At 38.7% G+C, this 23,749-nt stretch overlaps 1 protein-coding gene and 1 non-coding gene across 9 annotated transcripts in view; both read right to left on the bottom strand.

Moving 5' to 3' along the window:
- Positions 1-23,749, bottom strand: part of LPP (LIM domain containing preferred translocation partner in lipoma) — a 715,716-nt gene that overhangs the window by 189,208 nt on the left and 502,759 nt on the right. The window lies entirely within an intron of this gene.
- Positions 2,188-2,324, bottom strand: LOC111766246 (small nucleolar RNA U109). The gene has a single exon (XR_002798340.1). It is a non-coding gene; the product is annotated as a small nucleolar RNA U109 (small nucleolar RNA).

Genomic DNA, 23,749 nt, shown 5'->3' with positions numbered 1-23,749 from the left:
GAACCCTGACTAATACAATATATATAATCATAAAAATTGTTAGAAAAGTGAAAATGCCAAAGTATCTGCAACTGACTCTTTTCTGCCATTGCTCTTTTCTTGTTAAGGGCTCGGAACATCATTCTAGGGAACGCTTATTCTGAAAATTGCAACCAAATGTGATCTAGGTTCCTAGTACAAGTTATGGGTGGGACTGTGGAATAATGAAGACTTGTTTCTGTGAACAAAATACATGTGAATAGAATCACTGGAGACCAAGAAAGCCATACCAGATTAAAAATAACACAAATAATATACCCTTCATATTTATAAAATACTCCTTGGTGTTTATTTACATATATTCTTACAGAGGTACTATGGTAGATTGAGTCCGGTCTCCCACAAAGGCATTTTAAGACCTAACTTCCAGTCCTGTGGGTGTGAGCTCATTTGTAAACAGGATTTTCAATGATCCTGTTTAGAAGAGGCCAAATTCAATCAGGATAGGCCCTAATCCAATATGGCTGAAATCCTTATAAGCAAAGGAAATTAGATAAAGAAGGATCATGTGATTAAGGATTGCTGGAAAGACAGCACCAAAACCTATAGACTTTGGAGAAAGCATGGCTTTCCCAACACCTTGAGTTTGAACTTCTAGCCTCCAAAACTGTGAGCCGATAAATTACTGTTGTTTTCATCAGTGTGTGGTCTTTGTCACCCGGCAAACAAAGACAGGCACTCATAATTACAGAGGACCCGACCATTTAGAATCTGTCTCATTTTAGTTCTGCCTTTAACTTGTCCTGGAATTTTGGTCAAATCATTTCCATTCCCTGGGTCTGTTTCTTTACTTGTAAAATGTTTTCGAAGGTTCTTTTGATTCTATACTATTGTATTTTTGTGCCTATAACATGCAGGACTCATATCACTAAGATATTTATAGTGAAATCACGGATATTCACATATATGGTGCTTTGTAGTCTATAAAAACTGATACACACTGAGTAAGTGGAAACCTCATTATTACAGAGATTTCCATTTGCAGGAGTACTGAGGCCACTTGTCAGCATCCCCTGAAACAATCCAGAACTTCATTCAGCATTCTTGATCTGAGTAAGCAGTAGGCAGGTCACAGGGTTTCCACAGCCTACTGAACTTTCACCATACTTGAGGTATAAAGTCAGCATATAAATGTTAACCACCTTGCCCTATCACCATCACATCTCCCCCAAAGTGTCGAAGGATGAATTCCACTGTCCCTCCTAAGAAGAGAGGAGGTATGGTAGACAAAAACTAAGGTACAAACAGTGAAGACTCTGGGGTGCGGTGGGGGATACCTCCACCACCTCCAATCCTTGTTATCACAATTGAAATGTCTAAAGATATGTGTTAAGGAGCCGTTTTACAAAACAGCTACCCAATATCTGGTCACCATTTCAGTCTCTCGAGTTACTCTGATACTGACCTTGGTGTCCTTGAGTCCTTACCTGTCATTAAGTTCCCAGTTAAATGGTGCTAGATAACTTGAACTTAGTGTAACTCCCAACCTTACCAGAAAAGTACCGCCCACCAGGAAAAGGCAGCCAAGATAGTCATAAAGATTACATGATAATGAATAAGCTATCACTCTGGGTACCAGAGTGGCTCATTTTTCTTGTCCATTTGTGATGATATACAAGAGGTTCCTTCTCTCATCGGGAAAATAACTTCAATTATGTGTTCTTGAAAAAAAGAAACATTGAAATTATCGTCTTTTCAAAAGGTAGAATTAGCTCCGTTTTGGAGCTGAAAGCCTGCCAGGGAGAAAAAAAAAAAAAAATATATATATATATACATACATATATATATTTTTTCTTTCTGATATTTTTGTTCTCCCCCACTCCCCACCCCCCACCCCCCATTTAGCTGTGTCAAATTTGCAGTTTGCAATTTTCAGCGGCTGGCTGCTTCTACTTTCTGACTCTCACAGTGTTAGCATACTTTACTCTCAACATCTCACTGTTTAATGGAAGGAAGACAAGGGCATCTAGACAAGGGCAGATGATCTACTGGACACCTATTTAACCTATCTAACCTGCTTCAGGTTAAAAGATTTGGCCACAAAGAAGAAAGGGTGGGAGGAAGGGAGGATTGGCCTCTCTGTTAGCAATTAGAAATCCACAAATGAACATTCCTCACAGCTTCTCTTTTTTAATTTTAATTTTTTTTTTAAGTAGGAGAAATATACTACCACTCAACCTCTTCTGTAATGTTGGAAGCCCTCAGAACTCCTATTTTAATCTAGTATATGTTATGGATATATTTCTGCTCCTAAAAGAATGAGGAACAGACATTTCCACATGCAACCTCACCGCTTCTTGTAAGTAGGAAAGCAGGCTCTTGTTGCTTCTCTTCATAAACTTCATCTTCTTGGAGAATGAATGATAAGGGCACAAAATGGAAGACCTAGAAAATTGGACTTTAAAAGTTTTATTCTGGCTTTGAAACTCATTCCAGTCAGTTCTCACCTTTCAAAAGTTCGATTTTCCTACCACTGCTACATTCTCATGCCATGCACTGGTGCTCCTAAATCATCTTTCTGAAGCCAGATTTGGAGTCCAAGACAAGGACTAAGATTCTAAATTAGTGACTGCAGCCAAAGGAAAGGGCTGAGCCTCCGTGACGGGAGTTGTGGCATTTGCACACCAGGGTTTTATGATGATCTCTGCTGAGCTGAGGAAACCTCTCCACGCCCACCTCTCTCAGTCTGCACGTGTCAAGGTGGCCTGCCTCCCAAGAGCCTGGGCTTGGAACATGCTTGCTCTTGTGGTCTGATGTCTAGCGCACCATTTAAATTCCCTGGGGGTTTGCTTCACTATTATTTTCTCATCTATTAACTAGAAGATAACAGTATCTAATTCATATGAAGAAACTTTGTAAAATACTAAACATCAAATAAATGGCAGTTATAATCATCCAGAGGGACAGATGAAATAGAATTGGCTTTCTTCTTGGAAATGGAATGCTTGCAGAGTAGTATTTCTCCAGTAGTTCTCCACTTTCCTAATTACTGATAAAGCACTGCAGTATAGTTTACCTGATTTCACATTAATCATTGCTTTAGCAAGAGATGTAGTTACTCTAAGTATTTTTAACTATAATACTTAAAATACATGATATTTAGTGAATGCAAGCTTTGCTGGATCTCCAAACTGTTAACCTCTTTTCCTCACAGTCTATGGCACCAAAGATAAATAGTAAAGGAGGCGTCATGTTTGGCTTTTCAAAGCAAAGTGGCTTCTTGTATGCTATCCTACCCCTTGGTAGGAAAAAGTAGGAAAGGCATATGGCAGTAGCCCCATATTCTCTGGTCTCTTGCCAACAAAATTCATAGTTCTCATTTCACTGCTGCTTTTCTCTATACTGCCAGGTGGACCCTCCTTAAAGGAAAAAGAATATGTTCTCCCTGTGGAGTGAGAGCTCTCTCAATTTGTTCCCCTCATATATACCACCTTACATTGTTCCTACATGTGGCCAAAAAAAAGCTATTTACCATAATACTATGGCTAAAACCCATATGCATTTTTCCCCATTAGTTAAGCTTTATGCAATTTAAGCATAAGAAATTTGGTATATCAAGGATGAGGTACTATTTTCACTGATTGGCTTCATCCATGTTGAGCGTTGTGTTTTCAAACTAAACCATGACTTTCTCTTTTCTGTGCCTCATTAGTATCTTGCAGTGACTTTCCCTGAGCAGATGTTTCATCTCTGTTTGGTCACCTGGAACAATGCAAGGGCTAGTTGCCCCAACACTGGGAAGAAAGATTTAAAAATCTTTCTATGCATTGTTCCACTTTTCAGAAAGCTATGTCAAGGAAACACCATAGTGTTTCTTTTACTAGGGCTGGATGGCTATGGTCCTATTCACTGTGTGTTCAAAAAGGGGTTTCATCAATCACTTATTGTTAGGTATTCAGATTGTTTCACAATTCTTGTCATTATAACTTTACTTTTAAATTATCTAAAATGGTATAAAACAAAAACAAATGGATGAACCTTGGAAGCAGAAAATAACAAGACTATATAATATAAAAATGAGATTCTTCTCTTTTCTTTAATGTTTTCCCATATGAAGTCAAGAGAAAATGGATAACCCTCAAATGTGGACAATTTGTTGGAAAAAAAAAAGCAAAGGCACCTATATTTTCAGTCTGATATGCACAGAAACACTTTCCTACTGTACAAGCTGTTTCTATCTAGTGGGCTTGACAGATGCCTGAATGTGACACAAGACACTGAAATAACATGCAAATCAGTTTTCGGTTTTAATATGCAAATATGATGCTTGGCACATCACTTTCCATGGCAGAGGTAAAGTTCTTTGAATTTTTTGTGGGAAATGCAGACCGGCAAACAAATGGTTAACTCCCCCTGTTTCGCGTAACACAGGGTGGTTTTCATTTGAGTCAGAGGGGTTCTTGCTCAGTCATCCAAGGCACTTCGGAAGCAAAGAAAGGGCATGTGTTTTGTTCAATAACAATGCCAGCTGCGGCAACAAGTTTGATAGACAAGCTGATCACACTGGATTCCTGGGCCTCGGCGGGGAGGCAGGCAAAATGCTTAAGTGACAATAACAGAGAAAATGTTTTTTGCTTGACCTGTGAAAATCAAATCAGAGTAGCTCAACATGGAGGGGCGATTAGTTTCAAGCCAGAGACAATGAAGAGAAAGAAGTCAAAATCTTGTTTCCGGGGATTGGAGCAGTATAGAAAACTATAGTCAATGGTAAAATCTACATTAAAAATTATCCACAAATATTAGCACGTAGGCACAAAGCCTGACATCAAAATAGTGAGATACAACAAGTTCAAGGAATTCATATTCCAGTCAGGAAATTAAGGCATATTAGAGAGAAATAAAAGAGAAAAAAACAAAAATTGAATGCTGATGGTGATCAATATGGCTTAGAGGATTAATTCTCTAGGGTCTGCTTGCCTGATTTCCAACCCCACATTCACTACTTACCAATAGTGTGACTCAGGCATGCTGCTTAATTTCACTAAATATAGTTGCCTCAACCATGGAAGTTACCTCATGGGTTAAATGAGATGTTCCATGTAAAGCATCTACTGACCGTACTGACTAAGTGCTAAATTACCCTTAAAGATATGTCATGCTTATATAAATATCACTTAAGTATATCAGTGGGTGATTTGGATTCAGAAGAGAGAGGGGTTACAATGGGCTGGCACATAACAAAAGGATGCCAAATTGATAAGGGGCTTACTTTAGGATTTGAAGGAGGGATAGAATTGAGAGAAGCTGAATAGGTATTCTACTCTATTATGGATTAAAAGCCCTTTGCATTTTAATATGCGATACTATTTTAATATTTTATTTTTATTTAATATTTTAATTTCAATACCCCTGGTGCAATATACACAATAGATCATTTAATAATTTTCAAAGCATGAGAGCATGATGATACTATGATCTTCTACTTCCTTCCATCCTCCCTCCCTTTTTAAAATTGTGTATAAAGAAACAAAACAAGAAAAGTTAAGTGACTTAGGCAAAATCGTATTCATAACAAATGGCAGAGCCAGGAGTTAAACATGAGTTTTCCAATCCAAGCTTCCACTAATTTACAGTTGCCTCTATATATTCATTTAGAAATCTGAAACTTACATGATCTACCATAAAGGTTAATCAAGACCATCAACCTCACTTATTAAAGCATGATGCTAATTATACCAGAGGTTAGAGACCAATGTGACGGTTTTACTTTCAGAAACACTGATTGTGGTGTAATGGGGAAAGTGTGGGCTTTGGAAGCAGAAAAAGCTGGTTCTGGTACCAAATTATACCACTAATTTTGTAAAACATTTTCTTTCTTTTTTATTAAAAAAAAAAAAAAAAAGACCACCTCTCAGCATTAGCTTTTTCATTTGTAAATAGCAGGGGCGGGGGAGCAGAGAGTAGAGAGCCTGCGGCCCCATTTCCAGCCATCGTGAGGAATACTCAAGATGATACATGTCTTGTGCTAATATTTAACAGAGTTCATGATTATTTACATTAAATGTTCACTCACAAATGGTGTGCCAAATTTGAGCTATGGACATCTTTCAAATGTGTCAGGAAGGTAGATGAGAGAACATGCACAACCCAATGTCATTCATCAGAACTGTAGCTGAGGGGGAGAAAAGATCATGCTGGGATACTGAATCTAAAGGCCAGGAGCATTTAATATTTCCAATCAGTCACTGAACATGCTTAAAATAATACTAATTCTACTGAAGGAATTTCTTGCCCCTTTCCATGTTCTGAAAGGTATAACTATATCAGTGTTAATTTGGGTGCTTATTATGAGATTGAAAATAACAAAGGTATCAGGTACTTAGCAGATGCCAGGCAATGTTCAAAGTATTTTACATTAAGTAACTCATTTAATCACCACAGCATCCCTATCAGGTAGCTACTATCCTCATTTTACAAATAAAACAAAGGCACAAAGATCACCTTGATAGCAAGTGGAGAATCTGGGATTTAATCTAGTCATCAATTCTAGAAAGTAAATGCTTCATCTCCATACAAAGGGACTCAGCCTCACAACCCATCTACTTTTTTTTCCAGAGGAATTTTATAATCCATCTACTTGTTTTAAGGGGAATTTAATCATATATGACAAAATTCTTGAACCCCTTTTAGGAAAAATATTATGATACAATATTTCCTCTGTGTAAAAAGATGGCAACCAAGGATATAAGAAGCATCCTAGGTAATTCCAATGCAGATGATCTTAGGACAATACTTTGAGAGAGACAGCCATTTTTGATGGCTTCATTCACAATTCAGCAAATATGGAGAGATGCTCTTCCAAAGACTATTTCCTTTATCAATCTCTGACACAAGGTGGGAGGTTAAAAGAATAAAATAAAATAGTAAACAGTACTATAGTTAAAGATTGGCACACAGGGAAGAACATGTAAAAGACACTAATACTCTGAAAAGTTAAAGGATAACATTTCCCAATGACCAAAGTAATATACTTTTCTGCTAGACTCAGTATAACTGTGCATAAAATGCTAAGAAAATATTCTAGGATTACTGCAAGAATGTAGGCTTCTCCAAAATGTACCAAGGAGCAGTGTCATTGGGGGACAGTTCTTGATTCTCTGCAGTCCATGTGAAATTTGGAAACAGAAGAGACAATGGAGATCAGTTATTGGCAGTAGAATCCCTCCCTTTATACTGAAAAAACTCAGGGCCACGAAGGGGAACCGAATTGCCCAAGGTCATCTAGAAAATGAATGGTAAAATCAAGAAGAAAATCAGATCTGGAAAGCAAATCTAACTTAAAATTAGTTTAGTCTTCTTTCCACCGTGAGAGATTCACTCAGAACAGTGACGCATTCTTGATGCCCTGTAAAGTGTGCTCATTCTTGGCAAGAATTTTAGGATCTTTAATCTACATTTATGCAGCATTCTGAGCTCCCGAGATGGAAGTTGCTATAAAGTGAAAATTACTGCTGTTATTCTCGGCGAGCCTACACAGACTGACAACAGCTGGCACAAACAGATGTGGTCCACAGAGAATTCTGGCAGCTTGTGCTGTTGCCATTCCTTTGCAAGTCTCCTTTTCCTCGACTAACAAAGGATGTTTCTTCTCAGCCTATGCAGCCCCCATGGGCTTCTGATTGTTACAGATAAGTCTAGAGCTCTAAACAAGCTGGCTTCAATCTCTCTTCTCCCCTTTCTTTTCAATAACTATTACCTAACTATATGCCTTTCAGAAGGAAACGCTTGATTGTATATCGAGTTTTCCTGATCCCAGGTCTTCTACGATGCCTGGGAATTAAAATAGTAAGTAATGTTTATGGAGTTACTGTTCTGTACATGCATTATCTCCTTGAATTTTTAAAATAATCTCATATGGTAAGTACATGTACTACCCAGTTTATACATAGTGACATTTAGGTACGGAGTTGCTAGATAACTTGCTCAATGTTACAGAACTGGTTGGAGAAGGAACTAGGATTTGGAGCAAACCACATTACTTCTAGAAAGTGCCTCCCAAGTTCTAATAACTAGAGGTTAAGTCTAGGCTAGCAGAGGTCCAAATTTTCATTTTATTGGAATGAAACAGATTTGATGTAATTAAATGACATAAATTTACAAAGAGTTATTATTCTAACACCATCATGAATATCATCAAGAATTTAATATGCTTCATCATCTCTATCATTTTAACCATCTTGGGTAATAGATAGGAAGCATATTATTAGCAGCTTTATTCTTTTTCTAACTAAGAAATGTAATGAAGTGATTGATTGATCCGAGTCATTCAACAATACCTCAACCCTCATGACAATACTTAATTTTATGGATTCAGCCTCCAGTACTTCTTCAATATAATGACAACTTCTTGGAGAACTCTCATATTGTTTCCTTTAAAAGATGCAACCTAGCATACTTTCAATCAACATAAAAACTAAATATAATTGAGAAATGATTATAAATAATGCATTTTGTTCAAGGAACATTTACTGAGTGCTTATTGTAAGTACTCATGCTAAAGAAATCAGTGGGACATGGGTCCCTCCCTCTAAGAAACATTAGACATATGGATAGATCTACTAATGCAAAGTAAAAGATTTTAATGATGTGCTATGGGAACACAGAGGAAGAGATGCTAGCTGAAGTTTGAACCAGGTTTTGGATGAAGGTACATATAAGATAGCGAGAAATGTAGTGAGAATGACAATCCAAGTGAAGTCTTGAAGAGAGGTACACACAAATGAGTCAAGGTGACAAGTCAGATCTTTCCTCTTAGGTAAATGTACATATAACTGATTTCCAGTTCTTATGTCCTTCTATGTTCCATTCTGTTGGTTTCATTGTTGGTACTGTCCATGAAGATGTCGGTAACATATTAGTAAAGGTTAGGAACTGTCTGGGTGGTCACATCAACCCAGAGATGAGGCTGTATGGGTTAAACTGTGTGAAGATCAACCCAGAACCCTGGAACATCAGTTTAGCTGCTCCAGACTCGAGAAGCACTACCCACCCATATGCGTTTTGCTGCTGAGCTAAAAAAGTAATTGCTTAATGAAAGCTGAAGAAAGTGAGGATTTAAAGAAAGTGGCTCTGGTGACTTCTGATGCTAAAAACTCCAAGGCTCAGAGGAAGACCAGTGGAGAAATACGGGTGCCTGGGATTTTGCTGCAATAGCTATGCTGCCACAAAAGGGGCGAAGATCATGTTGAGGTTCTATTCTTCGATAGGTTCTACAGAGTTCTGAGGTGTGTTTTATATGCTGCTTTTACAAAAAGGCTTAGCTGGCTGTAATAGTCAAGGAGTACTCCCATCCGTCCCTTAGGTACCCAAGTTCCTGTGGATACGAGGTACAATCGTACAAAGCCAAAATTATCATAAAAGCCAGACAGAAAGAACTCAATGTGCTCTACTGTCTCTTTCATGTAATCTACTAGTAACTAGGAACTAGTTACTAGCAGATAGTAACTAGACACCCACCACCAGAATTTATTTTTCCAGTCAAGAAAAGCATATAGAAAATAAGGACAGAACAGCTCTGGTTGTTAACAAGCTCTACATACCTTTTAGCCATAAGCTTGCTGGGTGCTTTTTAGATAGTAATTTCTCCTCGCTGGGTCCCATTTCCTTAAATGGATATAATAATCTTCAATGTCCTAATGCATAGGTTTCTTACAACAGACAAAGGGAGCAGAAGAAGCAAAATCACTTAAGTATTTTGTGAACGACATTCATAAAGGGGACACACAAATCATCCTCGGCATTCTCCTATCATCGTCACAGCCAAATGTGTTGAACCAGGCACTATTCTAAAGGCTTCAAATGCACATCATCCTCCTAACATCTTAATAGGTAGGCAGTCTTATTCCCCTCCTTCAGCAATGAGGAAACTGAAGCACAGAGGTGTATGTGGAGTGCTCAAGATGATGCAGCCAGAATTCAACAGGGATCCACAGTCGAAAGTCTTCATTGCTATGCCATGTGTGGTATTACAAGTGTGGCATTGTGGGCATTCATTTTTTTACCTTTGCTACTTGACAAACTTTGGGCTCTGTTTTTATATTGCTCTCATAACTAAAAATGAAAATGTGTTAATCCAAATAGTAATTGCTAAGCAGGCACAAGGTGGCGGATATTGGATTAGTCAGCACTTTGATTATAAAGGTAAGGATAAAGTTCGAAATGTAAAATGCTCCATGACACAATGGCTTAAAGAGATGGTAAGGTGTGGTTGATGCTATTTTCTCTCTGGGCAGGGGAGGGGTAGTGACTGTGAATAGAAGTGCCCTAAAGAGGAAAAGAGGGAGTTTTAGATGACGAAAACAGTGATAAGAAGTAAACTTCATTACCCAAAGCAGGCATTGCACTAAGTTAAAGTTTTACAGACTACAGGTAATTAGTTATCTTCTATACCACTAGGTTGCCAGAAGTGTTGCAGGTAGTACTACCAGAGTCAGGACTCAAAGCCAGGACTATTTGGCACTAGCATTTGTGCTGGCAACTATTAAATTAACTCTAGAAGAGGGGCAATTTTGAGGAAAGAGATAAAACCTTGGCTATTCTCTCACTGTACCTAGTTGTGACCTTACAGATTTTGGTTAAGTATTTAGAGCTCATCTACATTTCATCATCCTTAAAATGTGTTATTCCTTATGCTCAAAAGGGGCATAAAATTAGGCCATCCTCTTAATTCCAACTTGTAGATTAAAGGGACTTTGAACCTTTTTGGGGAACATTAAAAATTAGAGGTAAATTTGGGAAATACATGAAAACTTCTCTTTAAACAAGTGGAATAGACCCTTTATAGATATATTTTTCACTTCAAAGGATATTTTATATTAGCATTCCTCTGACAAATTTAGAAGTATATAGGTTTAATCTTACCAAGCTCTAACTTCCGAAGGGTAAGTCTAATCCAGAGAACAAGAAGCAGCTTAGATCATGAGAATGAGATGTCATGCAGTATGACAAACAATGGATTTAAAAGCCAGAGGACTAGGATTTAAGCATCAGTTCTTACTAACCACATGACCTAGCATATGTCACACAACCTCTCTTGGCCTCACAGGCAAATGCTATACCAGGTGGGTTCTATCTACATTTCACGAGATGGATTTGCAGATCAGTGCTCCTGGAAGAATTATGTAAATCTTCAAGATTTTGTTCAATGTAGATATTGATGACATCATGAATAGAAGATGCTGCCTATGATAGAATAGACCTATCTTGTGAACCAAGTCTATAGGACAGATATAGTGATGTCACAGGTCAGAGAATCATATCGGTCTTAGGAATCCCACTCTGAATTTTCTAAGGTCATTTCCTAAACCAAACCTTGAGCTCAGATTTCCTGATGTGCCATCATGTGTTAACCAGTCAAAAAGTACAAATATTCACTCTGTCCGTTTCTCTAAAGCAACAGTAAACATCTTACAAACAGGGAGAACAACTTGCTGTATGAGCTTGGGCAAGTTACTTCATTTCTGTAGGTCTCAAGGTCTCAAGGGATTCAATGAATATAGTTAGTGATAGTAATTCCTGCCATGTATACCTCAGAAAGACTTTATTAGGGATAAGTGAGATAATTAAGAAAATGCTCTGAAAACAATAAACTCTCAAAGTTCAGTTATAGCCAAGACCTCTTCTTTAAGGCCACTCTGAGAAGGATGTCATCATTTGCAAATACAATTGCTTGCACAGGCACAAGCAAATAAAATTCTCCTGCCAAGAGGATTTGTTGTCCTTGGTGAAATAATGGCATTTTGGCTGAAGAGGAAATATCGTCATTTTCTTTTGACTTTGGTTCTGACTTTTGCAAGATGTCTGGGATTCAGGAACTGAAAGTCCAGAATCCAACAGCAGCCCTGATAGCTAGTTCAGACCGGAGTAAGTGACTTGACTATTGACCAAGCTGAGAAGGAATCTGCTAGTGACAAATGCAGGGTCCTAGTTGAAACCCTTCCAACTCTGAGACACCAGAGTACATAGGCTCTCCAGTCACAGAGGCAGAAACAGCATTTTCTGAATGGCTACCACATGCCAGCCTCTGTAATATGGAAGGAAACCTCTTTTACAAAGGACCTGCTATGAGAAGTATGCCCCATCCTTCCCTCATTTCTTTTTTTCAGCTCCTTGATAGGGTAGGCATTATTAGCCCCAACTGATAGATTAGTAAACTGAGGTGAAACAGTAAAAATAATAGAGCTCAGATTGTAATCCAGGTCTAACCTTGACATTTTGCTCTTTTCCAGTTGAACAAAAGTGCCTGCCCTCCAGGAGCTCACAATCTAGTGGGAAAGTCAAAAAGGAAACTCAATAGACTGTGAGCTCCTTGAGGGCAAGGACCATTATTTATTCACTCTTGTATCTTCTGCGCCAAGCATGGTGTCTACCTTGCAGATGGTGCTCAGTAAGTACTGAATGGATAAGCCATAGTCAGATGTTTCTCTTTATAAAATACAAATTTAATTATATTATTCCTCTGTACTCACAAACCTCTGCTGGTTTCTCTTTACCCATCATGTAGCCCTACCCCTGTGATTTCCTTCCACGTCACTGGATATCACCTCCATCCTTCATCCACCTTGCCACATAAGTCATGGTCAATGAATTGTCATAGTATGAATAAGCAAACCAAAGAAGGAATATGTCTGTGCTATACCTGAGGCATGAGCATTACCCTGTGTACACCAAGGGTAAATTTTTACCCAAGCAAAGGCTTTGATTGGTAAGATTTCACAGAGGAGAAGGCAGTTGGCTTGGATCCTCTTATTCTAAAATCTCAAAGGCTAGATGACATTGCATAGCAAAATTCAATCCTCTTTTACTATTAATTAGAAAAATGACTTCAGAACAAATAATTTTTCTTTAAATCAGAATCAGTTATGCCAAATTCCACGTTCTCCTAAAGGGTATGGGGATTAAGCCAAAGCCCATCATAAAGATTATTGTTTTTCTCCTCCAAAGTACTTAGGGAAAATTAAGGCCCATTTGGCACACAGTGGCTCTCAGCAAGGTCATGGTTCTTCTGCAGAGATACCTAGGGCAGTTAAGGTAAGAACTGTGCTTTCAAAAAGAAGAAACTTTGGTCCCCTGGAGTTTCTTCAAATAAGACACCTGGTGAGCCAGGAGAGCATGGGAATACTGAAGGCTTCAGCTTAGTAATCAGAAAAAGGTCAGCAGAAAAGGTATGGACAATCCTAAATTAGTGATTCCATCCCAGAGTCCAATAATAGCATGACCCATCGCACACTAGACGGGGAATCTAGAATCTGCTTCTATCACATTTGCAATGTCAGGCTCATCACTTGGTTTGCTCATCTGTAAAATGAGTCAGGTGAAACTGAACTAGATAATCTCTCACAATTTAGAAATTGGAAATGAGAGAGCATGGAGAAAAGAGATAAGCTGTAACCCAGTATAATGAACTACAGGACTCGTATGAAAATCACAGAATTCTTTTTATTATTTTGTCAGCAAGCATGGCTAGCAAAATCTCTCCTTTCAGTCAGCCTGACATTGAGGCTTTTACATAGGTACATATAGTTCACCTCAGCACACATATAGTAGATGCCTTTGCATTTTCCCAAGGTGAATTCTGAAAGTCCCTGCCTGCTATCTATTTGAAGAATAGAAGCAGCTTTCACATACCTGATGTTGGCATTCCTCTCCTTTTTTTAAACTGTCCTGCCTACAAATGCCCCACCTAGATAAGAGATACAGGAAAAGCAAAGCTTCAAGTAGTTGCTTACTTGTTTTATGAAGATTCATCCCATGGTCACATCAGAGCTTTGCCATGTCCTTCCTTGGCTTGCCCATCCTCTATACAAACCATAGTTTTTCTCCTAGCTGCCCATCAGAATCACTTGGGCAGCTTAAAATATAATAATGCTCCCTCCACTTCTGCTTCCCCACCGAAGACAAATAAAATGAGTAGTCTGGGGGTAAAAGCCAAGAACTGGTATGTTCAGAATACTCCCCACATAATTCTGATGGGCAACTGGGGCAAAGAACAGCTGCTAGTTTAAACACTGGAAGTCATACACTATGTTAACCTCTCTCAGTTTTACTATTTGGAATTTCTTTGGGGATGTTCTATCCACTCAGAATCCATAATGCCCATCAGATTTCTCCCTGGAGACAAATATCAGGACAAGGGCTGCAAGAAAGGATGTGAGACAAATTCTAGCTGTCCACTTTAGTAAAAAGGTACCTGAAACGTTATCCCTTTTATTACCATTGCCTTTTGGCATAGGCCTGTGGCTTCACAAAATAAACCAGCCACAGTAGAAGTCATGTACCTTGACTGGCATGATTAATCCTCAGTTCTTCATGTTATTATAAATAATAATTATTATTTATTGGGAACTTATGTGCACAGCATTGGACTGAGTATTTTATGTGGATTACTTAATAATCCAAAACCCCTGTTAGGCAAATACAATTAATCTCTCCATTATACAAATGAGAAAACTTGGGCTCAGGGAGGTGAACGACGTGTTCCACCACTCTGGCACAGAGCTGCCTGACTCTAAAGCCTGCACTCCCATGCCCTAGGTGGGGGGAGCAATCTGACAACTTCACTGCCTCACTAAGACAGAGGGTGAATGAAGGCTCTCAATACGTGGATATTTTACTCTTCAGAGTAAGAAGTCATCCTTTGGACTGGTTTATGTGCATGATATTATCCCTGACATTGGTCTAAGTAAAGGCCAAACTGGGCAGGTTTGGGGAGAAGGTGGTTGGTAGATACAAGAGACTTTAAAAATCTTTGGAGGAATCTCAGTGGGCAAATTAAAATTTTTTTAAAGCATGTAAAATTGGCAGCCAAACTCAACACAGACTATGATGTCAAATGTTTTCCCAAAAGATTCAAGTGGTATCTGAAAATGTGAGCTGTGCAGCAACCAGGCAGTGGGCTCTATGCATGTTATCGGAATAAGGAATAAATTCATTGACCTGACTTTCAAAGCCTCTCACATTCTCGCATCAACTGTTGTTTTCAATCTTAACTCCCACTTACCCAAACTCCCTTTTCCAGACTTGTCCACTTACTGTCCTTTCAACACAACCACAGATACCATTTTCCACCTCGAGGCCATTGCTCATGCAATTTCTACTTCTTAGAATGCCAACATTCCCAAACATTCTCTGTAGGGTCCAGCCTACCTTCTTCGCTGCCTGTACCTTGATTCCCAGAACTTGAAGCAATTTCTTCCTTCCCTTGCCCATTCAGAGCATGGCACAGTGGATAAAAACTCACATGCCAGACAGAAATCCTGGCCTGGGTGCCACTTTATTTACTATATGACTTGAGCAAATCATTTATCCTCTCTGTGCCTCAGCTTCTTCACTGCAAAATGGGGATAATAATAGCACCCACTTCAAAGGCCTGCTTTGGGGATGAAATGGATTAATAAAGCACTTAAAACCTTGACATATAGTAAGTGCAATTTAAGTATTTGATAAATAAATACCTCTTGTAAGTCATCAAGTATTATTTAAGCAGTATGGTAGTTAAATGCTCTTAGCAAATTATTAGGGTCTGTAAGGTTTTATATCATTAATGGTATCTAAATCTTCCAGATCATGAGCCCATCTAAGAAGGTAGCCAGGAAGTGCTCATTAAATTGAATTGTGTTAAATGCTCAATATTGATATTTCATTTCTATGATTTTATAACTTAAGTACCAAAGAAAGAGCCTATGGCTAAGTTTGAACTCCTTCAACATCCTATAGCATGTTCCCAATAACACAGACAGAACTAGTAAAAAGGAAATGTTTTCCTTTCAGTGTTGTATAATTTTGGTCTCATATTAACATGCCTCGGGGAATAAAATATGTATTTACATAAAAATTTCTGGTAATGGCATCTTGAAAAGTAATTAAACGAAACAACAGATTTCTTTCTGCTGAGGGCTCTGTTTCTAATGCTAGGCAAGTGACAATGTCCTGACTTGACACCTGAACTCCCCCTCCTCCCACCTGGTCTTTAACCACGAGCCCCTAGTGAAGGACCGGCCTCATCCATGACTTCTGGAATGCAGAATCATTTGGAATAGGGAAGAGCTTAACAGGCATCAGGCTCACAGGCGTGACTCCAAGGGCCAGGTAAACATAGGGGTTTTATAAAGTCACAAAGTACACTGCCTTCTCCGACTCTGCCAGCCTTCTCTCTAAAAAATAATTCAGGAGGTAATTTAAGCAACTAGCAACTTAGAAAACATCTTAGAAATCCTCCAGGTTAGTGGTTCTCAACCTGGTGTCCCTGGAGCTGGGCACATCCATGAAGCCTGCAGGATGAAGCTTCAGGAGTTAAGTTTAAATTTTCAAAAGCCTAAAAATGCACAATCACCTACCTGGAATTAGAATGTTTACTGACAGTATCAACCCAGTACAGTGACCCTGATTATGCCACTATGCACAGCTCTGGTTGGCCATTGTTTATGTGTCTTGGGGTATAAAAATGGAAAAAGGGGGCGGCGGACTTGGCCCAGTGGTTAGGGCGTCCATCTACCACATGGGAGGTCCGTGGTTCAAACCCCGGACCTCCTTGACCCATGTGGAGCTGGCCCATGCGCAGTGCTGATGCGCGCAAGGAGTGCCCTGCCACACAGGGGTATCCCCCGCGTAGGGGAGTCTCACGCGCAAGGAGTACACCCCGTAAGGAGAGCTGCCCAGCGCGAAAGAAAGTGCAGTCTGCCTAGGAATGGTGCTGTACACACGGAGAGCTGACACAACAAGATGACGCAACAAAAAGAAACACAGATTCCAGTGCTGCTGACAACAACAGAAGCGGACAAAGAAGACGCAGCAAATAGACACAGAAAAAAGACAATCGGGTTGGGAGGGGGAAGGGGAGATAAATAAATGAATAAATAAATCTTAAAAAAAAAAAACTGGAAAAAGAAATGCATATTTCTTTAATAAAGGCAGTGTCTGGTGTGCAGAATTTTTAGCAAAACGGGCCCAGATTTCAAAAATAAGTTTCTCTTATTGATGCAGAGATCCTCCCTGTTATAAAAATGATGTGACAAACCTCAGGTTTTCTGCCTTTAAATCTAGTGTTCTTTCAACTATTTCACAGCTGATGGTTCTGACTGAAAGGTCTTGCAGGGAATGTTTTTATGTGTATGTTTATGTTTTATCATTAATGTTTTTGCTTCTATACTATAAGATTTCTTGACCTTCCCACTGTACACAGACACTGGCTTTCTTATAGGAGGCAGTAAACATATAGTCAACTAGAAACATAGATATACTTGCCACCCGTGCTTCTTCCTACTATGATTTCCTAAGTGACCACTCATTTTCATATACTTCTTTTTAACAAATTTCAAGGGGTTGTCCCTCATTTTAGGCCCAGTGTTTTTCTGTCACATTAGGAAATAATCAGGGTACACAATCAAAAACCCAGGCAGGGAAGGCAGATGGACAAAGCAGCTTTTACAAACGGTTTCCCTAGGAAACAGGCAAAAAGCAGGCTCTTAACCAAATATAGAACTGGCAGTCAAAATGTGGAAATAGAAACTTAAGACTCTTGGGCAGTGGGAAACCCCAATAGTCCATTTCAACATGGCAAGTACAGGATGGGAAATCAGGGGAGGAGCATGTTTCCCTGGGTAGATATAGTAAGGCTTAGAGGACACGTACTTCCCCAAACGGTGTAATTCCAGTAAAAGAAGCCTCACTCAACAGCACACATGGTTTACCAGTGAGTCTTCTGACTCATTTATAAGAAAGGAAAAGAGGAAAAAAAAAAAAAAGCCTACTACCACCGAGAAGCCCATGATCATGGTCTGCAGCCTGACTCATGGTCAAATGGAGACTTGGACTTGTGAATTTGTGTAGACATCCTTTTAACTCATTAAGATCTGTCTGAGTGAATATAAAAATAGGACTTGGAGCAATTCTGGGCTACTCAGTGCCACTGCCACAGCCACAGAGTATCTGACATAAAATGTGACTTAGCATTCCCTTTGAACAGGTTTTCACTGACTCACCCCTACCCACCTGGGCTTTAGATAAAAATGAATGCTAATTTTCTCCTGTACTTTAATGTAAGACCCTATATTACTGTAAACCTTACTCCCTTTTCTATCATCCTGTTTTAAGACAGAGGAAAAGAGAGGTGCCTAAGAATAGAATGTGGCTGTTGCTACAACTCTACTCTGCTGCCAAGTGTGATATACGTACCTTAAGGGCGGCCCTTTCATGGCTCGTGTGTATACACCAAATCTGTCTCCAATGATGGGGAGAGACTGTGCGGTGCCTGGTTTCTGTTTCAGTAAAAAAATATTTCAGTTGGATTCCAAGGCGATTATTGACATCCTTGAACATTCAGTGTAACTTAGTAATTTGCATGGGTGTTTACTCTGTTTGCCGATGTGAGCTACAATTAGGGTGAATATAAAACTTTTGCAACAACCCAGCCTAGTCCTGCTCCTGAAATGCTTGTTGCCCAGTTTCCCTCAAGTCCTGGTCCTTGGCCAAAGTAATCACAACAAACCCTGCTGCATGTCCCTTGGCCTTGGCCTGAAGAAGTAACAGTCCTGACAGGCACTGGGGAAGGGCAGGGCAGGCGGAGCCAATGAAAGGGATTAAGAAGGGACTGGAAAAGTACAAGCTGAGAGCTGCATTATGTGCATGCATATGCACTGACATATTTTAACAAAGGCAAGAGGTTGGAAAAGAAATGCCTTTCCTCCTAAAAATCATATAATCCCTCCCTCCCTCTCTCTGCCCTTCTGAGTCTGTCTTTCCTTCCTCCTTCCATCCCTCCCTTTCTTCCTTTAATATATGTTAATTAATGGCACAGTTTGAGAACTGCATTGGGTGTGGTTCCAAATGGGGAACAGATAAATTAGAAACAGATCCTACCCTCAGGGGCTTACAGATATGCTACAGAGTTAAACTATTACATAAATTACTGTCACCCTAGGTACAATGTGACGATAGCCATCACAGAGACTAGTAGGTCAAATACCATGGAAACATCTAGACACTGAGAACATTTCCCAGCTGGGAGGAGACAGGCTCAAGAAGAGGTAACTGGAGGGTACCAGCACAGAGGGTGGAAATGCAGACCTGGGGCAGGGAAAGCTGTCTCAGCAAAGGAAAGAGTAAACAAAAGTAGTTTATCAAGCAAGGAGTTGTTATCCGGTGGTTCACAGTATGCAAAAGGGAAATGGACCCAGGAAGATAAAAGTGTAAGATCTGTCAACTACCCCACAGTGGAGAATCTGCTTCCTTATGTTCTCAGCTCCACTATTCTACTGCAGAAAGTTATCACCTTGGCTGGGAGACTTAGTTTTCTGGACTCCAAGTTCTGGTCTCAACACAAAAAGGAGATTTGTGTTTCATACAATATTTCTAAGTTTCTGGTCATTCTGATATAGGTTCCTTTTGGTAACAGTGGCACAATGCTCCTTTCAAAGATTTTTTTTTTTTTTTCAATATAACTAAAGGCATCTTTATTGGGTTCCTAACTCTTGTTACTTCCCAAAGATAGACTTTAGGAAAGTTTGAGACCTTTCTTACAAATTAAGTAGATTATTATTTATTTATTTTTGCTGTCTGAGACTCAATGCATCACTCTGATTTTCTGCTGCTGATTTGGGGGTAAGGTGGGATGTGGGATATTAAGGAAATATTCTCTTGCTGTTGCAGGCATTTGAAATATGAAGTTAGAGAAGTAAGTTATGCTCTTTTGGCTTTATTTCAAATACCCTTCTTATTATGAAAGGTGTGAACTGGAAATAAAGATGTCTTTTTTCATTTGAAAGATTGCGAGCATTCTTGCTTGATAGTCCAAATAAATGGATGAAAGCTGCCAACAATATGTGGCTTCAAATCAGCTTGTTCTTAAAGCCACAGGGAACTGAAACAATTTGAAATGATCCAGTTGTTACAATTTATAAACAAAAATCAGAGCAGAACATAAGAGAGCATGTAAAGTAACAGACCCGCGTCCAGATTTCCCTGAGAGTCAGGAAGAAAGGAAGAAAGCCTCAGCGCATGAGGAGCAGGGGCAGTTACTTTCCTCCGATGGAGGCGCCTTTGAATCAGGGCTTATTGGCTCATAATTCACCAATAATTCTAAAGACCATTTTGCTGCTTCTTCCTCATACTAGAGGAGATTAGAACCAATAAACATAAGAAGATGGTGGGAAAGACTGTGAAAGGCAGCACAGCTGACAGAGATGACAGCTGAGAGCCTGAGGGGACGGGAGAGAAAAATTACTGAATTTCAGCAGAGCATAATAATAGATGTCATGATGTTGACCTCGAGTCATCAGGGGTTTCCACATGCTGAGAATGGCCTGTGCAAAATGGAGAGATGCATGTTAATAAAGTTTCCATTCAAAGCAGTTAAAAGTGTTATTTTTTATTTGTTAAACTTGTCTCTGATGGAGGACAGGTGAGTTTGAGTTTTGTGGAAAAGCTGGGTGTAAGGTAAAACGTGACTACTCTGAGGTTGCACACAATACATTCATGAGTACTCACAGTGCATATTCACCAGTTCTCCATAATTCCAAATATTTCAACACTAATTACACACGCACACACAACACTTACAGTATTCAAAGTCTTGGCAAAATAAAGCAAGATAGTGACAAAGATTGTTTAAAATGTTTATTTGTTTGGCTACAAAGGAAATAGTAATGAGGAAGAGAATGTCACAGTTTTGTAAACAGGCAAAAGAATACATTCTTAAAAAGACAGGGGCTCCTATTACATTCTTGATGGGTAAAAAAGTAATAATGATTCAACTTTATGGTATATTTTCACAATTTACTACTACACCTGTGCCATCATCTGCATTTTCTTCTTAACCACACTGTGAGTGGGCCTTGCAATGATCTTATTTTACAACTGAGGAGACAGGCTTTGATGCAGTTAGTAGTTGCTGGTGGCAGCCATGGGTGCAAGGTGGGGGGTGACTGGAGTCCAAGTTCACTCAGTTCCAAGCCCACATTCCTGCCTTTACCCAGAACTACTTTTACTTAGAGGCTTTTCCATGGGACCCTCCAAAGATACTCTAAAGTTCATTCTGATATTCACATTACCAATACCTCTTTTATTGCCAGACCTTTCCCATGTTATCTCAATCAATCATTCCCACCAACCTGTAAGATTATTAACCTTCATTCTCAGAAACATAAAATAACCTATCTATGCCTACAAATTTATAATCTAACATCACTCATTTCACTCTGCCCTTCCTTTTGTGCATCTTTTCCTTTCTTTCCACAGGATTTAACCTACTGATTCTTTTTCTTTGTAAGGGCAACTTCTAGGTCTTATTCATATGCATATTCCTCACCATATCTAACAGTACATGGGATATAGTAGGTGCCCAGAAAATGTCACCTGAATGTATATATATATATGATGTGTGAATATTGTGGAGACAATATAAAGTTTAGACTCAGAAAAACAGGATTTATATGTCTCTTCCCTGCCATTTCTGAGCTATGTGTCCTTTGGCAATTTTTCACAACTTTGAAGAGTTCTTTGATCACTTGACAGGCAGAATGCCATATTCTGAGCCCAGGAAATAATCAACACTTCCCTGGTTAATTTATGGACCAATTGATCTCCCCAGATTCTTTCTGTTTTAGGAATTGTTTTAGGAATAATGTTTAGGAATAGTTTAACAAAATGCTTATCTATAAAAAGAAATCTGAGCTAGACATATATATATATAACTACACCAAACGTAATATCCCCAAGGGTTAAGGAATGATTTGTTATACTGAAGTTTTAAGCATCTTCATCTACTCACTCATTCATTCATTCATTCATTCAGCATTGAATGAAATCTCTTGTAGGACAGAACAATGATGAAAATGAGGCTTTAAAGATGAGGGTCTTTGCTGATATTGGGATCAAAAGTGAAAAATGATATGATACAAATTATAAAGAAAGAAATATGAAGTGCTATCTCTGGGGATTTTTAAAAATAAAATTTTCTTGAAGTATATTGTTCATACATGAACATACATAAGCAGTAATTATATAGTAAAAGTTGTGAATTTACAAAACAAACATGAATATCACCACACAATGTTCCCAAACATCTCCCCACCACCAACACCTTGCATTCTTGTGAAACATTTGTCACAAACTATAAAGATCACTGTCAAAGTATTATTACTAACTATAGTCCATATCTTATATTTGGTGTATTTTCCCCCCAAACCACCCAATTACTAATACCTTATATGAGTATTATACACTTTTTATTGTTCATGAGAGAACATTTGCATATTTGTCCTGTTAACCATGGTCCATCTTCTACCACTGGATTTCTTGTGTTATATAGCCCCATGCTTTGTACAATCCATTCAAAGTGTATAGTAAGTGGCTCTCATTTCATCACAGAATTGTGCTGTCATCACCTCAGTCAATTTTAGAACGTTTGCATTACTCCAAAAGGAAAAATTCTATAACTCCTTATATCACCCTATTATTGTCCCTCAGAATTGAAATAGTATCTTCTTCCTAATGCTGCAAAATATTACATTACTGTTAACTATGGTCCATAAGTTACATTAGTTGTAATTTTCTCGTGTATCGCCATATTCTTAGTACTTGGTAAAAGAAGAGCATTCTTACATTTATATTGTTAACCACAATCTTCACTCACCACCAAAATCAGTTACACATTTTCTAGATCATTTTCCAGTTTCCTTTCAATTGACATTTACATTTACAGACCACCCCTTTCATCCACATTCATATTATAAATCAGCAGTGTTAGTTATACTCATTATAATGTGTAACTATTAGCTCTATTCATTTCTACACTTTTACAATTAACCTTATTAATAATGCTACATACACTAAGCATCAGCTCCCACTCTCAACCCACCTTCTATTTCCTAGTAACCTATGCTCTAGTGTTTACCTCTGTAACTTTACTCACCATACTCAGTTCATATTTGTCCTTTTGTGCCTGGCTAATTTGCTCAACATAATACTCTCTATGTTCATTCATGTTGCCATATGCACCTGTCTCTGGGGACTTTTAAATAGCTCTTCATTTTCCAGTTGATTGAGTGAGTAAAGAAATGCAAGATAGTGTAGTTGAGGGTTGGCACATATCCACATAAGTCTGAAGTGACATGACCACACTGGGGCCATATTAGGGCTATCTTAGGACTACAATTTGCTTAAGAGTATCAAGGTTCTCTGTCATTTCCAAATTGTCCAGCCCCTGTATTTCTCTAGCTAACTACATCTTGGGTCACTTAGGCTTGGTGAAGGTGAGAGAGGTAATGCTAATATAAAACTTTATCTACATTCATCATTTGGACAGTTTGAGTTCCTTCTCTACTTCTTTAACATTCTTTAGACAGAAGAGTGATCTTGTAGAACAGCAGCTTCATTTCCAAGGCTCCTCAATGTGATTTTTAACAATTTCACTAACATGCAAATGACAGGAGTTCACATTCACAGAATGAATCCCCTCTTCCCACATCCCAGCAGAAGTTCTAAGAGACCGTCTTAGCTTAGCTATAGGAAGATTCAAAAATAGCTTTCAGAAAAACTCATCTTTATATAATTCAACTTGATTCAACAAGTATTAATGATTTTCAACCTCATGGGACTTCCTTATAAAGAATAGTAAGAGGACATGTCTCTTGAAGAAATATCAGAAACGGTGGAACAGAATTATTGCCTAACAGAGCCACAGATGAGTAAACTCTTTTAAAAAAACCCTGATTCT

Source organism: Dasypus novemcinctus, chromosome 4 (assembly GCF_030445035.2).
Source record: "Dasypus novemcinctus isolate mDasNov1 chromosome 4, mDasNov1.1.hap2, whole genome shotgun sequence".
Classification (NCBI taxonomy): Eukaryota; Metazoa; Chordata; class Mammalia; order Cingulata; family Dasypodidae; genus Dasypus; species Dasypus novemcinctus.
This window is presented reverse-complemented; position numbering and strand designations above follow the sequence as displayed.